Genomic DNA, 18,971 nt, shown 5'->3' with positions numbered 1-18,971 from the left:
GGAATTGGACAGGGCTTCTTTAGACTTTTGGGCATTCATATTCATTTTTTATGTTGGTTAGGGATGGGAAGCTATTGTGGGAGAGGTAGTGGTGGGCCTGTTGTAGGTGAAGAGTGTGGGTTTAGTTTTTAATGGGCTTTTTTTAGCAAAGGGAAAAACTTTGCATTCTACTTTATGTCTGAATTTTTGTGTGTGTTTTGCTTTAACTTTTTACTGGCAACTTTTTGCGCAGCCTGCCTTTTTAATCTACTCCTCAAAGTGAATGGCAGTTAGTTAGAGTTAGTTAAACCCATGTCAATACCACCCTTTGCAATGATATTCACCACTAGGAAGGTATGCTGCCAATCCTTATATTGCCTACAGAAACCTAGTAAAACAATAAATTATCTCATCGGCAGTAGGAGTTAGTTACATACTAACTATACTAGTTCACTTAACCTCATAGTTCTCCTACTTGCATAGATGAAGTGATGACTGCTCCATCTGTCAATCTTCCAAAACCTTACTGAAGGGCTTCCCAATTTGCCTTCTTTATGGTAGTGGTAATGCGCTAACACGGAAGGCATCACAACAAGTGAGGTCCCACTCCCTCCTAGGTAATCTCCAACTCTAGGATTAATCAAAAGAATTATCCATCACAGGCAACTAACTTGATAGAAAAAACTCATAGTTAGAGTGTTATACTTATACATTTATATTATAGCTTTAGAAAGATTGAGGACAGACTACTACCACCATGACACATCAACCACATATTATAACAAAAACTAGAAACAGTAACATGTTCTGTGCAATGTTGAGCATGGAATTTAATGAGAACCAAAGTTATGAAATCTTCAAGTCGGTAAAAGTGTCCTCAAAGTCTGTAGTTGATAAGGTTAAGCATTTAAGCATAACAAAGACCTGAATGATGATGTTGACATTGATGTTCTCATGCATGGATGGGTAAGTGAGGCTGGTGTGGGCTATTGCTCAGGTAATAGAAGAGACTGCAGTGAGTTGGTGTCACATTTAACCATATCTACCCTACCAATGGTGTGATCCATTTGGCGTAAATTAAGTTGCACCTCAATAAATCCCACAGCCCAGGGGAAGAGGGTTAGGAGTTTGATTAATGGATGGGAAAGGGGTTTTGGGGAAAGGTGTGACAAAGACAAACACAACACAAGAACAAAATTCATCCTTGCGATGAGCAGCACATCATCATCAATCTATTGTGGAAGGAAATGAATGAATAAGTATTACACAGTTCAGTTAAATGACTTGAAGACAATCCTTCTGCCCCAGAGACCCAAGTTATTAGATATACAAATATTCTGTCATCTAGGGTTGAAAAAATCAAAGTATGGAGGATTGAATTGTACCCACCCAGTTCTAAGAATATGATTCTTAAAAATAAATGATACAGTATTGCCAAACTGGGCTGTGCATCTGCAATCTCCTTGGGAATGTCCAAACCTCTTGGGTGCCTGTCTGAACCGGTCCAGTAGGTAAGCAGCAGTGTTAAGCTCAGCTTTCACCTTTTATTCATGCAGGAGAGGTGAAGGCCTATAGATTGTAAAACAGAAACGGTATTATAGAGTCAAGGAGAAGGGCAGAAGGAAGGAAAGCTCATGAGTAGTGTACCAAGAAGTCTCAGATGCAGAGCAAAAACAAGAGGCATTTCACATTTGCAGGCAGTGCAGCACACACTCTCAACAGCATTTCCCAAATCAACTCAGTTCTCTCCATTTCACATAGTTGAGTACTAGGCCTTGGAGTCCTCATCATCATAGTTGCCCTTCGAAGTTGATAATTTTCTTCTTCTAAATGTAGAGGGAGTCCATCCTAGAGTCCTTCCAACCTCCTTCTGACTCCGAGTAACTCTGTCTCAGTCCTGACCCAAGTGAGATAGACCTGTAGTGCACTGCTGTTGAACAACACGTAGAGAAACAGAATTGCAGTATTTTGTGAAGATTTGTATTTGTTAATTAAAGTGACTGGTCTGGTCTCTGAAGAACAAGAAACTGGAGTGGACCCTGCAGGTAAATGTTCTCTAAGTTTGAAAGGACCAATCACCTTCTGGAAAAATTATCACACATGAGGCACCAACCAATGCAATTAATTGAAATCAAGTTGATTAATTAGTTGAACACCCTCCCTCACTGTCTGCCCCCATATAAATCACCAATCACCAATCACAATCACTCAATGATATATCACCACTCAATGGTGCAATAGTTGTAGTTAACTCTTCTAATCCAAGCACGGTGGTAGGTACACAATTGCATCTTTCATGCAAGCAACACATTGGAATTTGACATTGGCAGGCTTGTAAATCAATGATCTTCTGAGGCAGTCCTGCTAGTTGCTGCAAAAACAGGATAGGAATGTGAGGGAGGCAGGCATTGTCTCCAATGTCCAGAAGGAATTGTGAAGGCTACTTCACTGCACACTGGTCCAACTCCAATTCAGCCATACATATGGCTAAAAATGGTGGGGCAGAATAAATCAGACACAAACATATTATTCCACTAGTTACTTTTTTGGGCAAAGAAAGAATGATAAATAATTAAAACAGTCTATGGTGGCATACTCAGTCAGGTAAGTAGAGTTTGTCCTCAAACTCAGTTGGTTGGTCCAGAAGTTTGTCATCTAACACACATGAGTCTGACCAATCAGCCTGCTCCTTCTCCTGTGCTGTTTACGGAACAGTTTAATTGTGTGGTATGAAGTGTTGGTTCATTTTGATCATGGTCAACCTCTCCATGTTTTGAAGCGACAGACTGGTCCTTCTCACAGTGACAACTCCACCAGCTGCCCTGAACACATGTTCAGCAGAAACACTGGCTACAGGATAAGCTAGATATTTTATTGCCAGCCTGCTGAGCTCTGGCCTTTGGCACATGCCAATGGGTATTGGTCCACATAGATCTCTTTTGGGTCATTCAGATACTCCTGGAACATCTTGTGAATGTCCATTGGTGCTGCCACTTGCTTGACCTCTTTTGCCTTTGCCTCTGCACTGGACTTAAGACCTGCCTCTTGAAATTAAACCAATGAAGAAGTTGGGGCCAATTCTTCTGTTCCGGTTGTTGCCAGTGTTCTTGTTGCTAGTGTTGGCTGCTCTGAGATAAGACTTCCCTCTCTGAAAGTTGAAGGTTGTATCCCCCGAACTTCGGAGTGGGACTCTAATTTCCAGCTGTTCTTCTTCCAGGTCTCCGGCTTGCTCAACAACCCACCTTGTGTATTTTGAAACATCCCTTCAAAAAAAAGGAATGAAAGTGGACAGGAACTTTTTGTACTGTGGATCAAGTAGTGTGGCACAGATATACTCTTTGGACAATGTGATGTAATTTTGCAGCCTTGTATTACAAGCCAAGCAAAAGATTAAGCTCTCAACTAAGGCATGCGCTTCTGGGTTTTTGTTCACACCTGCAACTTCGGACCTTTCAGACACCTTCTTTAGCTGGTTCTGTAGCAGATGCAATAACAGGATAGCGTGGCTATCGTACTGTTCTTCTTGCTAACTTCCCATGTGTAAACCTCAAATGAGAGTACCATCTATATCTGCCATTTGACTATGCCCCATTTGTTCATGTCCATAGTCATAGCTTTTTCAATTGTATCCCCTCCTCTTTGAAAGACATAGGGGGTCATTCTGACCCCCGCCGGCGGCGGAAGCCGCCGGCCTGGCGGGAACCGCCAGAAAATCTCAATGGGGCCCTGTAAGGGGGCCCCTGCAGTGCCCATGCCAGTGGCATGGGCACTGCAGGGGCCCCCAGGGGCCCCACGACACCCGTTCCCGCCATCCTGTTTCTGGCGGTGAAAAACGCCAGAAACAGGATGGCGGGAAGGGGGTCGGAATCCCCATGGCGGCGCTGCTTGCAGCGCCGCAGTGGAGGATTCCCTGGGGCAGCGGGAAACCGGTGGGAAACCGCAGGTTTCCCTTTTCTGACCGCGGCCTTACCGCCGCGGTCAGAATTGCCCCAGAAGCACCGCCAGCCTGTTGGCGGTGCTTCCGCGGCACTCTGCCCTGGCGGTTTCCAACCGCCAGGGTCAGAATGACCGCCATAGTCACTGATCTGTCTGTATTGCTCATATGTTGCAACATGTAATGGGTTGAGTGCCAGTGTGTTGGCACATCCTGTATGAGAGCTTTAACTGGTACTCTGTTAGCACTCTGAATAAGTCGCAACTGCTTCTGGGCTTTAGGAAAATTCCTGAAATTAGTGCAGATTCCTCTGCAGGTATTCAGTATGATGCTGACTATGTTTCATTTTTTGAGAAGCTCCTGCACAACCAGGTTGATGCACAGTGCCAAACACAGGACCTTGATATAGCCACTGTCTGCCCTGGTATTGACTGTATTACTGCCATCAGCCATGGCAACAAATCCAGTTCTGAGACCTCTGGGTCGCAGTCATTCAGACACCTTGCTGTTAAATTCATCCAAGGTGTTTGCAGCTGTATGTGATTTCTTCAGGGCTACTGTTGCATGCGTTAAATGATCTTAAATCTTTCTTCAGGGCTAAGACCTGTAGATAGTTGCTGTCTTACTCAGACAAAAGAGATCCAGTGCTGCACATGTAATCAGTTGTCTGACAACTGGTCCACATGTCTGTCGTCAATGAATAGTGTGAACAGCACTTTGGTGCAAAGTTAGTCGAACCAATTCCAGCACATTGTAATGGAGTGCTGAAACTGCAACTCTAGCAAAATAGGTCCGACTTGGAACCTTCCATTTTGAGTAGATGGCCACCACAAATTCTTAAAATCTTACTCCTTAAGCAAAAGAAAAAGGGAGGCAGTCCAGCTCTAACATTTTAGCAGGCTTCCCATTCTACAAACGTGCCGAAGGATGGTTGCAGTCGGAGGGCCCCTCCTACCTAAACATGACCGTAATAGTAGCCTGTATCTTCTTTTCTGTTCCCACTGATGCACAAGACTTCTGAGAAGTAGGAGGTGATAGGCTCAATGTGCTTCTTGGGGAATCACTGTATGCCATGGTCTCTACATCTGACTCTGAATCTTGTGCCATTTTGAGGTTGCAGAGGTGGGTGATGCTGGTGCACTGCCCGGGACAGGGCTGCTTTACGTAAAATGTCACCCTCTTCTTTATCATGACCTCCCACCATGGTTGGACTTGAAGCTGATGTTTCCTGGCTCTCCTCACCTTCACCACAACAACGTTCAGCAATTGTTTTATGGTGCTCCTCCCACCGAATTGTATGATGTTTTTCATACAGGGCATCTGGCCTCCAGAACCATAGTGTGAACCAGGCTTAATTTGACAAATACTCACGTGGCAAATGCAATGTTCGCCTCCTGCTTGGTAACCCAAAAAAAGTCCCAAACTGGGGAGGTGTACTTTCTTAGTGGGCCGGTGCCAATGCCTGAAGAAGAATTGGAGGTGGGGGGTGTCATTGATTGCCTCTCTGCAGTGCATACTTCAACTGGGGTAGGGGTTGGTTCATGTCTGGGGCTTTACAAATATGGGAGCTGGTGGTGGTATCTGTGCCAGATCCCTCAGAGCAGGTTGACTAGGAGGGTAATGTCGGACTCCTCTGTGCCAGCTTTCATAACAATGACTGGCTCCTCATCGTCATCTTCCTCATCATCCCCTTTCATAACTCTAGGGTTTTCAGGAACTTTTCCTTCCCCCTGCTTCTCCTGGTGTCTCTCAGACTCTGCTGGAGTTCAATCCATGACCAGATCATCACCATCAGAATGGGAGCGTGGAAAATATGGTGGAGATGTACCCTTCCTTTTTCATGCCTGAGATCTGGCAGCCAATTAGTCTGAAAGAGGAGGTTCTTGCTCAGCAGGAAGCTAAACCTCCTCTTCTGCTCAAACTTCAGGAAGATCTACTAATACTGGCTGCTGCTGTTGTCTATCTTGCTCTATTTCCTGAAACAACTGGATACTACTTTGTGAAAGGGACAAATCCATTTCAACATCACTGCTCTTTGGTGTTGCCATGATTCCAGTGGCTGCCTCGTGGACAGACATAGGCTTGGGCTTAGGTTGGGGTGGTGCTGTTGATGCAGGAGTGCTGCTCTCGGGTTTGTCCCCAGAGGATGGTGAAGCAGACACACATCTCCCAAAAAAGGTTGTGGTCGGCACGCCAGTGATGGAAAGCTGCTTCTTCTAGCAGGCCAGTTTCTTTGCAGTACCTTTCTGTGGGGCCATCTTAAAGCTGTCAGATTGCATGGCACTAAGCTGCACTACTGGAAGAGATTGGAGGACTGACGTCATATGTTTTTTGTACAGGTCTTCTGTTTGGCAGTACGGGGGTGATGTCCCTTCTTCTCTTGTGCACCTAAAAGCAAACAAGCAAGAAAAACATTTAATGAAATATGGCATTGTCGCAGTTTGAATTTGTACAAAGAAAGGCAATATAATTTAGTGTGGTTGGTCACTTAGGTATTAATTAACAACAATGTATCCAACCATTTTAAAGTCAAACCACACCACCATACCATATAATTTAACTTCTAATCAGGAAAACACAACATATAGATATAGGTCTTTGCTTTATGTGCATCTATTCTAAGGGAGACACCTGTGGCAGTTAGGGAGGTGCATGGGTAAATGTAATAATCCTTTAAAAAATGAAGGTTAGTGTGCGCCTATGGCAGGCAAGGTGGTCCAAGCAGAAATGGAATAATCATTAAAAAATGAATGATGCTGATATGTCTGCCGTGCACTTACTCTATGACAGGCAGGGTGTCCAGGAGGACATGCAATTATACCCAAAAAAATGAATGCAGTTGTGCGGCTGTGCACCTTGATGGATGGAACGAGGCAAAATACAAAAAAAGATGAATAGAAAAAACAAAAATTAAAATAAAATCAAAAAGTAAAATCGAAAAATTAAAATAGACAAAATAGAAAAAAGATTAAATACTTTTATTAAACTTAAAATAATATAACAATTAAAGTAAAAAATTAAAATTAAAACTTAAAATTAAAAATACCTAAATTAAAAAAAGGATAATCATTGGCTGATGTCTGTATGGGAATATGAGAAACCTATTGTGAGGCAAAGACACGCAGATGAAAAATGCAAAAAAATGCATGTAATATAAAGAACTGTTCATCATAATTATATTCAACATATACATGTACTAAAATGATGCTCAAGCATATAACTAAACTGATATCACATCCATGCAAGGCTGTGGCAAAAGCACACTGGCTCTATGCACAAAATGGTCACCAGTCACACGGTCAAACAACAACAGTGAACAAGGAGGCATGGACAACAAAGAACACATGCAAGCCTATGGTAAAAGCACACTGACTGGATGCACAAAATTGTCACCAACCACATGGTTAAACAACAACAGTGAGCAAGGAGGCATGGAGAACATAGAACACATGCAAGCCTATGGCAAAAGCACACTGGCTGGATACACAAAATGAACACCAGCCACATGGTCAAACAACATCAGCAAACAAGGAGGAATAAAGAACAAAGAACACATGCAAACATATGACAAAAGTTCAGTGACGGTCTGCACAAAATGCCCACTAGACACATGGTCAAACAACAACAATGAGCAAGGTGGCATGGAGGACAAAAACACATTCGTGGACATAGACTATATAAAATGGCCCCTGGCACTGTGTCCTGCAGAACAAAGACAAATGGTGGACGATGGAAAAACACACTCACATACACACTGGCCAGACAAAGGAGGCATGGTAATACTGAAGAAAACACTACCATTAATTCAGCAATGCAAAAGATGAAAATGAACTGAGCTAAAAAAAAATTGCAAAACACATCCTCCTATGCATCAAATATTACCCTACATACACACTTTGGCAGGAAAAAATTAAATGCAAACTATAGCTAACATTTTTAATTTAATTCAATGCCTTCCCTGCCCTAAATGCTGTTTTAAAAACATATGCCACAGAAACATTTCTTTCATGCACTGATGACTAGTACTCGGCCCACTGACTGGATGGCTCTTTGGAAAACTAGGCCACATAGTAAAATAAATAAATATTGCCCATGTTACAAGCATGAAGAAAAGGTACAGAACTGTGCAAAATGTTTTCTTTACAAAAGGTGCAAAATTAAATTTAAAAAAAAATAACTAGGCCTCTACTGAAACTCTAGGCTGCCCACCACAATAAAATTTGAAAATCAAATAAAAGTGCAAAGAAATACTGGTGAATGCCCTATCAAACAAAAATACCCTTATACAATAGTTTTTAACTTACTTGTGTGATATCACAAAAACTAAGAGCCAGATGTAGCAAAGGTTTTTACCCATTCTATGTCTATGGGAAAAAGTGTTCGTACATATGGCCCTAAGTGCTCTATTAGGAGATGGGTGGTTGAACCATCACAACTCTAATACGGCAGTGGTGAGGCTGCCGTCAAAGCAGGGACCTCATCCCCATTGTATTACGATGTTTCCACCAGACTTACTAGCAGAAACTTTCATATTATGACATTTTCGCTGGTCAGCCCAGTGGAAACAGTGCAGTGACATTGGCCTCCGCTCCCTGTGGGAGCCGAGGCCAAAGTCGAGGCTAGTGCTGCTGCACACAGCACCCTCAGAATGTGCACTGTCTGCATGGCAGACAGTGCGAATTCCGAGAGTGTTGGCATGGGGGCCCCCGCACTGCCCACAACATTGTTGTAGGCAGTGCAGGGACCCCCTGTGGCCCCCAGCGCTGCCTTTCTGCCAGCCTTTTCATGACAGGGACCCTGCCATGAAAAGGCTGGCAGAAAGGGAAGTTGTGATCAGCACAGCAATGCTGAACTTGGCACCACCATGGCTGACCACGACTTCGACTGCCGCCAACCCATCGGGATCTCTGATCCCGGTGGAGGTGGCAGTCTCCTGGCAGTCCGACCACCAGATTTATAATCTGGTGGTACGGATGCCAGGAGTGCAGTGGTCGAACCGCCACCACGAGTTTGGCAGTCTCAAGACCTCCAAACTTGTCATTAGGCCCCAAGTCCTTAAATTCAAGGTATATATCCAGAAGACAAAGAGAGTGATCCTTCTGCTTCATTCACTGTGGGGGCCTGTGTTCATCCACATGGTCACAGTTTCAAACCCTGGTGGGTCCACTCAGCCTTTCATCCTTCTGAGGTCAATAAAATGAGTTCCATTGAGTTGAGTAACAATAATCATCTGTTATCTGGGTGAACATGTGCTTTACAAATATGCATGCACTTTTACATACCAATCCCCTGTGTTCCCCAGTTCGTTGTCCTACTCATTCATATTTATGTGTAAAATAAGACCAGACGAGGGGAAGCCTATTGTTCCTCTGACCATCTGTCACCTGTTTTGCACCAGGCCAGTGGGAGTGCCCTCAAGACCAGTTTGATATAGTGAAAGAGAAGGAGAAGGGAACTGCTAATTTCCCTCAACACACCTCTGGCTCGTTTGCTTGTCGGACAGTAAATCTAGCCCTATATCCCTTCTATAGGAACACTTATGTTTCCACTCAAAACCACTTACTTTTGACAGCAGAAAATCTGCCACAAGTATGGAGTTGCCATTGTAGAGAGCAGTACTATTGATAAAAACAAAGGCAAATCAGCGTTATACTTGTCTAATCACAAATCCATTTTTGTGCATGCTCGATGCACGAGCTTTATCAGTACTTTGTCGTATAATGGTTAAGTGCTACATAAATGCACAGTCTTTCTCTCTGTGACTCTCGCTTTCTTTTTTAATCTTGATATACTCTGCATGTGAAGAGAATAGTGCGGGGAACCTGTGTGTGCATCCTGGAAGTGCTATGGATTCAATGGCACGAATAAAAGTGAAATACTCTCTCAACTGGCACCTAAATATAACATTCCTAGCATACTCAAATTATTCTACTTCATAATTATTTCAGATGTTCTATGTCACGCAGGCTGAAAAGGACACCGTCATAAAAAAGGGCAGTCAGTATTGCTGATTGGACAAGATGGCGGTAAGTGTCAGATGTGGTTTGACATATGGATGTGTTCATGCCATATAAATTAGAAACAAATTTAATCATTGCCTTTTTTATCGCATTAAATCGGTGTACTGATTTGAAATATGTTAACATAATTTAAGCGACTGTGAAACCTGCACTGGTTGAAATGAATGCGTAGGCATAAATATCCTTTCCATTACCTTTACCCATGTTTTATAAAGCTGCTGATGTCCCCTGTGACCTGATATGCTGCAGACGAGTTACTGTTTTAATTCAAGCGCACAGGTCACAACAGACGGCCTTTATTGTATATCCACCTGAGTGTTACTGCAAAGAATCATGATACTTCAGAAAATTATACAAGTGATGGGCGGTTTCAAAATGTATTGTTATCTTTGCATCATCAGAAAATGTATATTTTGTCCATCTCTGAAAGTTTGTCAAGACTCACTCAAATTCACCAAGTAGAAAAACAAATTTTCTTTTCCAAATCTCAACTTAACAACAGGCATACATAAGTAACATCAGAATACACTAGCAGATTAGGTATTCATATAGTGCAAGCCCACTGAGCAACAGAGCACTGTACAAGCAGCACTAGTTAAAGCCAAAGAAGCTGTAGAGTAAGTTCTACAAACCTTGGGCATAAGCCCTATACCATGTGGGGGCTTGGTTGGGTGTATTGGTGTGGACTGGGACAATCGGCCTTCCACAGTTTTCCTCTAGCAAAATGTCCATGGTGAACCACAGACTCCCGCACAACCTTACACTGGCACAAAGACAGGGTTTCTGGCTGCCAGGTGATGGAAATGCCTGGTGATGGCTGAAAGCTTCTATTTGTGAATGGTTGGTGCTGCAGATGAATTCAAAGTATAAAAGCCAACAAAAACTTGAATAATGTGCAGTGGTTCTCATTTCAGTGCATCCAAAACTGATCATTTTATGCACTGTTTTTCTCTGTTGGGATTTTGTTGGAATGGTCGAGGGTCATTTCACCCTTGACACAGTGGGCACCTCACAAAAGTGGTAGAAGTTGCCAGCAGCTGCTTAGGAATTACTCCTCAGTTTCTTGTGTCTACGTGGCTCAGCCTGAGTGTCTATTAAAGAACGATCACATCCAAGATCATTGGTGGTCTGTGATAGCAGATTTACACACACATATCACAGTTCATACTAGAGATCTTCCACTTAAGTGCTATGGTGGATGGGGGATTGCTTCCTCCATTGTCCTGATGAAGACCCAGACAAAATTAATTTAAAATGTTGAAACGTCAACATGATAAGATGTTGACTAGAAAAGCGTTGTTGTGATTGAACTATACTTGAATTTTAGTCTTTCCCAAGGAAATGTTACACTGTGAAAGTCACAATTGTTAATAGATTTTTCATGTTAAATAATCACCAGCACACTGTACTGAACTATGTCACCTGTCACTTTCACCGCGCCATTCATTGGAGCACCTATTGTAAATGTTTTGTTTGACCCTTTATGAGCATAAAAGTGATTACAGTATCCTACTTTTCTGTCCAGGGAATCATTTCTTCATAAAAAAAGGTTCTGGGCATCTCCGCTTTATTTCTTTACACATTAAGCACTGCACAGGCCACACATAAACTTAGATGGAAGGGACTGTACAAATAAGCAGAGGGCTACTGGATAAATGTAAAGGCAAATGGATGGGTGTGTTTTCAATCTGGAGCTTGGGAGATGAAAGCTTCCACTCCCATTAATTCTATTGCCACCTCTGTTGTATTATACAATGTATGTTCCTATGGGGCTTCTATATTCAGCTTAGCTATTCTATTTTATGTTATTGTGGGTAGATGATTGTGTGGGGAGAAGTTGGGGGGAAGTAGTGATGCAGAAGCAGCAGCTACGCCTGTCAATAAAGATTTGCTTACACCAGCGCTTGTATGGTAGTGATATGTGATTTACCCGCCAGCCCCCGCACCCCCCCCCCCCTCCCACCCTCAGAGAGGACATTATATTTGAGTCCCTGTGGCAGAAGTGAGGGGGTGGCAAAGAACATTTATTCCTTTGGCTCCTCTTACAAAATTCACCTCTACTAGATGATGGACGATATCAGACTTCATTGTATCCAAACCTCTCCCTCTTTATGAAAGCCACACATAGTCAATAACACAATGCAAATCCCTTGCGCCTCTTTAGGACAAGCACGCATTTATAGCACTGTGCCTCAGTACAAGCATCACATTAGTACTAAAATGATTAGGAGGGAAGGCGTTATTTATCGCACCTGATAAATAACAATACCACGGGGTATGTTATTTATCCAGTGTGAGAAGTAACACCTATTACGAGTTAATGGGAAATAACATGCACATGTTTTGTGTTTAATGCACCAAAATATTCATGATAGCTAATTACAGTTTGTTTCCCCTGTTTAACTTCAGCTGGTTTGACCTGCCAAATTTTAATGAAGGAGTGAGTTATTTAACGCATTCTATATTCATCCTATAATCATCCGATGCGATAACCACCTTCAAACTTGTGTTTGCGACCCATGCGTTCACCGGAGTTTACACACGGATCCAAATATTACGAGGAACTCGCAATCAGGCCCTTAGTGTCGCCAGATTATCTGATATTCATCAAACAACAAGTATCCACTAGTTTATAAATCATTAGTAGCGCAAACACGGTAATGCACTACTTCACACTTTCTCTCGAGTTAGCCAATGTTAGCGTTTACGCCTGTTATTTGTGCACAGTGACAACTGGCCAAAAAAAGCTGGGATGTCTCTGGGCAGCGTCAGGTTTTTGGGCTTGAGTTGTCAAACGTCCATGCCTATAACTTGGAAATTTTCTGACTTAAATCACGGCCTTTGGAAGGCACAAATCGGAAATAGGTAGACCCAATCCCCGCTCACTCTTCTCGACGATTGCGGTCTGTATTTAATGCATTATTTGAAAAAAATCCGATTTATGTTTTAACTTTAGATCTCTCAGAGGCGAAAAAAACAGACGTTCAACGCTGCGCCGAGGCAGTGAAGCACTGCAAGCGCAAGGATGCTGGGGTATGTCACCGCTCATTTGCATTTTTTTTTAAATAAAGTGGCAAACACGTCTATATTTAGTTGTCCCTTTCTTGTTCGTATGACATTCCTGTTTTTAATCAATATTTGGTTGGAATACCTGGTGTAAAGGGAAATGAAGCCCCATAATGACTGCTGCTTTAGAGCGATGTGCTACACAATTGAAAAGGATTCTTTATGATTCTGTATGTGCCACAAGCAAAATAAATGTGGTAACAGATGTGCGAGTGGTCAACTGAACAACACTGTGAGAAGGAAGTCTTCAAGGTGTAATGGTGTGTGTAATGACTTTAAGACGATTCAGTGCCTGACTAAATGACAATGAAATACTGTGGCAAGGGTGACACGCTGCTTCAGACCCATGAGAGCTTTGTCACCTACAATTCAGTATATGTCATATGTGAGCCCAGAATTACTAAAAGTTTGCAGTCCTTCGTGAAAATCTGAAGGGCTGTATTATACAAAGAGTAAACACTTGTGCAGCACAAAGAGAAATGGCGCCAGCATTTGCCTGGCACAAAAAGTGCAACATTAGTGCAACGCAAAGAGTTGCACCACGGCACAAAGGCAAGTCACCAGGGTCTTACATGACATTTGCACTTAATGTATTGCCTTCAGTGCATACTAGTTTGCAGAGACAGCCACTCAAGAGTAAATGACATAAAATGATTAATTTTGAGGAAATCATACAGTACTCCTGGGAATATCTTTTGATATTCTGTTTGCCTACTGTTTGCACTCAGTAACATTTGGAGGCAGGACTTTGCACACATCCAGGTCATGCTATTTTAGCAAATCTGGCTTTGGATGAAAACCATTACTCCTTCTTCGCTTTCAGATTCAGGGCTTTGGGATCGCACAGTGCAAAGCCATTTGGCGTTACACTCATGTCAACTTTTCAATTCGAAACATATTTTGCATTGAAAAGCTGATGGATGATGCCATTATGCTGCTTTGTGAGTACCCACAAAAATGCTAATAAATCTTTGCTGTAATTTAATAGTTTAATGAAACGTAATTGCAAGACATGGCGAAATTAATGCAAGGACTATTACATGGTATCATGTACAATATACATGGAAATCCCAACATGGGTATGTCAGGGTGTGCCAACTCTCTCGTGACAATAGAGAATTAATTTGCCAAAGCAGTCCTGACTGTACGCTGGTCTATAATTCATACTTTGCCTATAATTTATACAACTTTGTTTTTTTATCACATTCTTGCACTAGATTGCATTGGAAACACATAGGTCCTTTGATTTAGTTAAAAGATTTTATCTTAGGAGTATCGTTGTTGATTTACGCCAGTCTCTGTTCTGAATTTGCCACTGACTGTCTTCTTTCATGTTGCAAATCCTTTTGCAAGTCTTCTTGCTTTCCAGAAAATAAGAAACGTTGCTTCTTATGGGGTCTTCTCTGTTTGGACCCGTTAGGGCACACAGATAATGTCTTTGGCAAAACCTCTGCAGCAACAGCCACTCACAGGTGTGTGAGTTGGGGGAAGAGGATTGAACACCATCCCTGCTGAAGTGAGGAGATGGGAACATTTTGGATTTGGTGGACAAGAGCATAATAAGGCATGTATTCTATGGGTACTGCTATTTAGTGATGACTTCAGAGGGGATAGCAGTACACAGTTATTCCTAATTGAAAGGGGCTTATTTGACAAGTTATGAAAGGGGAATAAGGGAATGGTAAAATTTTCAATGGTTAGAGACAATAGAATGTATGTCAGAACAATGCTTGCTGGAACCACGCATGCCTGAACAATGCAGTCGGAACAATGACCACGTTGTCACCACTAATGCCTTTACCACGAATGCCTTAACAACGATGTTTCATTGGATAGGTATTCCTGTTAAAGGCATGAGTGGAATGGCATGCATGGTTACAGCATGCGATCCCCCAGGCCCCCCACCTCACCCCTAAAGCCTAAAACTACCCCAACCCGCCACCCCTGCCCCTGAGACTACTGTGACCCCCCCACCCCAACCCTAAAACTTAAAACTACCCTGACCCCCTCACCCCACCCTTAGAACCTAAAATACCCCAACCCCCCACCCCTGCCCCTAAAACCTAAAATTTCCCCAACCCCAAAATAACAGCAACCTCTCACCCCTGCCCCTAAGAGCTAAAACCACCCCAACCCCGCCCTTAAAATTACCATGACCCCCCACTCCCACCATTAAAACCTAAAACAACCCCAAACCCCCGCCCGCCCCTAAAACCTAAACTACCCCAGCCCCCACCCCCAAAAGTACAGCAACCCCCACCCTGTTAGAAATGGGGTCTTTGGTTGACAGTCAGGTTAACCCCTGTTCAAGCAAGGACCCTCACTCAAGTCAGGGTAAAAGAGAATCACCCTCAGCTAACCCCTGCTTACCCCCTTAGTAGCTTGGCAGAGCTGTAGGCTTAACTTCAGAGTGCTAGGTGTAAAGTATTTGTACCAACACACACAGAAACTTAATGAAAACACTACAAAATGACACAACACAGATTTAGAAAAATAGGAAATATTTATCTAAACAAAACAAGACCAAAATGACAAAAATCCACAATACACAAGTCAAGTTATGAATTTTTAAAGATTAAACTAAAAAATAGCGCTTAGAAACACAAAATGCTTCGATGAGGTGTTACCACGGTCTCGTAACGGAGTCGTTCCCAACAATCCGACACCAGCGGACGCGGAGTCACGTAGTCCCCCAGGTACAGGACCTTTGCTGAAGAGTGAAAACAAGCTGATGCACAAAGTCAGGGATCGCGGCGTCTGTGCGAAACGTTGAATCTGCGCACTTCGAGCGGCGTCAGTCACGACGTGGTGCAGCGACTTCCACAAAGTTGCGGACTTCGGCAGGGCTGCAGCAATGTCGGGCCTGCAAAGGTCGTCGCGTTCCAGCAAAGATCACGGAGTCGGTTGCAGGCGGAGTCACCGGATTCAGCAGCGGCGTCTGTCCGAAGTCGTCCGAAGTTGGTTTCCTTGGATTTTCACCAGCTTTCCTTTCAAGGGCACAGGGACTGGATAGAGCACCACTCGTCAGAGCAGGAGTCTCTCCAAAGACTCCAGGTGCTGGCAGAGAGAAGTCTTTGCTGTCAATGAGACTTCAAAAAACAGGAGGCAAGCTCTAAATCAAGCCCTTGGAGATTTCTTCACAAGATGGAAGGCACACAAAGTCCAGTCTTTGCCCTCTTTCTCTGGCAGAAGTAGCAACTGCAGGATAGCTCACAAAGTACAGTCACAGGCAGGACAGCTCTTCTTCCTCAGCTCTTCTCCAGGCAGAGGTTCCTCTTGTTTCCAGAAGTGTTTCTAAAGTCTGTGGTTTTGGGTGCCCTTCTTATACACAATTTCTCATTTGAAGTAGGCCTACTGCAAAGTAAAGTCTCTTTTGAATGTGAAATCCTGCCTTGCCCAGGCCAGGCCCCAGACACTCACCAGGGGGTCGGAGACTGCATTGTGTGAGGACAGGCACAGCCCTTTCAGGTGTGAGTGACCACTTCCCCCCTCCCTCCTAGCACAAATGGCTCCTCATGAAATGCAGACTACACCCCAGCTCCCTTTGTGTCACTGTCTAGTGTGAGGTGCAACCAGCCCAACTGTCAAACTGACCCAGACAGGGAATCCACAAACAGGCAGAGTCACAGAAATGGTATAAGCAAGAAAATGCTCACTTTCTAAAAGTGCCATTTTCAAACACATAAACTTAAAATCAACTTTCCTAAAAGACGTATTCTTAAATTGTGAGCTCAGAGACCCCAAACTCCACATGTCCATCCTCTCCGAAAGGGAATCTACACTTTAACCAGATATAAAGGTAACCCCCATGTTAACCTATGAGGAGGACAGGCCTTGCAAAATTGAAAAACAAATTTAGCAATATTTCACTGTCAGGACATATAAAACATATTACTATATGTCCTACCTTAACCATACACTGCACCCTGCCCTTGGGGCTACATAGGGCCTACCTTAGGGGTGCCTCACATGTAAGAAAAGGGAAGGTTTAGGCCTGGCTGGTGGGTACACTTGCCAAGTCGAATTTACAGTTAAAACTGCACACACAGACACTGCAGTGGCAGGTCTTAGACATGATTGAAAGCTACTTATGTGGGTGGCACAACCAGTGCTGCAGGCCTACTAGTAGCATTTGATTTACAGGCCCCAGAACCTCCAGTGCACTTTACTAGGGACTCACTAGTAAATCAAATATGCCAATCATGGACAAGCCAATCACATACACATTTTTTAAAGGAGCACTTGCACTTTAGCAATGGTTGGCAGTGGTAAAGTGCCCAGAGTAACAAAAACAGCAAAATCAGAGTCCAGCACACATCAACAACCTAGGGAACAGAGGCAAAAAGTTAAGGGAGACCACGCCAAGGATGAAAATTCTAACACACCCCAAAACCTAAAACCACTCCAACCCCCACCCCTAAAATTACGGCGACCCCCCACCCCGCCCCTTAAACCTAAAACTACCTCAACCCCCACCCCGCCCCTAAAATTACCACAACCCCCCCACCCCCACTCCTAAAACCTAATACCACCCCAAACCCCCACCCCTGCCACTAAAAACTTAAGTACCCCAATCCCCACCCCGCCCCTAAAACTACCGCAACCCCCACCGCCCCTAAAACCTAAAACCACCCCAACCCCCACCCTACCCCACCCCTGAAATTACTGTGACCTCCACCTCGCCCCAAAACCTAAAACCACCCCAAACCCCCACCCCTAAAATTACTGTGACCCCCCACCCTGCCCCTAAAACCTAAAATCACCCCAACCCCTCAAAAACTTAAACTACACCAACCCCACCCCTAAAATTACCGTGACCCCCACCTCTGCCCCTAAAACCTAAAGCCACCCCAAGCCCCCAGCCCTAAAATTACCACGACCTCTCACCCTTAAAACTTAAAACCATCCCAACCCCTCACCCCGCCCCTAAAACTACTGCGACTCCCCACCCCATCCCTAAAACCTAAAATTACGTCCGCCCCTAAAACTACACCCGACCCTACCCCAGTCCCACAGACATGATCGCGTCCTCTCCGATCCCAAGTCTGTTTTCCTCTGCCTTAACCACGCATGTTTGTCGTTCTGGATATGCGTGGTTAAGGCAGAGGAAAACAGGGTCATTGTTCAGAAAAGCGTTGTTCTGCTTTCATGGACAACGACCCTTGTGTTCCGCAGTTGTGGTTTAGGCTGCTTCCCGAGTCAATGATATGATGTTGTTTGATGTTGAGGAGATGTAAGCCTGTTTCCTTTATTTTCATGTCAAATGATTATCCAAGAAGGTTAAAGTCTGTAAGCAAGGTGTTATCAGATTAGGAAATGGATTTTGTGGTGATGAGGTTTGTGGTTTCATCAATTCGTTTTTTATTGCGCGCAGACATAGTTCTGTGAGATAGAGACGGTCTGTTCTGGGTGGGGTGGTGCTGTGAATTAAGGGTCATGCCTGCCAGGGTAGGAGAACTGATGAACACAAAATGATAACTTGGCTGAGGCACAAGGGGAGCCAGAGGAGACCACTATTAATGACTACCTTCAAGTAGACTTAAAATAGATGCCTCACCCACTAGTTGCTTCATGCTTCATCATTGGCGTTTATCCACACCCTCGTAGGATGATACCACCAGGGCAGACACAACCAGAATTGGGAGTTCTTAGATAAAGTAACTTACTGGATAAAGCAGGGATCCAGAATTGAAAAAGGAGAACTGTCAAAAATACCTCCTAGTATACCCAAGGGAATATCCTCTTCATTTGGGGTACCAAGGGTATGGATAAAAACATACATTTAGTTTTCCTGAGGGAATTAGTGTCCCAAAAAAACTACATTCAAGCCAACATGTTTTGGCTCTCGCATAGAGCCCACCCGGGTCCGGGGCCTTCATCAGGGCTGTCAAACTGTCCCTGCCTAACTACGCATGTGCTTCATGTTTATTTGTGAAGCCTACTGCTCTCACCTGAGCTAGATGAAACTTTAC

The sequence above is a fragment of the Pleurodeles waltl genome, chromosome 1_2, assembly GCF_031143425.1.
Source record: "Pleurodeles waltl isolate 20211129_DDA chromosome 1_2, aPleWal1.hap1.20221129, whole genome shotgun sequence".
Classification (NCBI taxonomy): domain Eukaryota; kingdom Metazoa; phylum Chordata; class Amphibia; order Caudata; family Salamandridae; genus Pleurodeles; species Pleurodeles waltl.
This window is presented reverse-complemented; position numbering follows the sequence as displayed.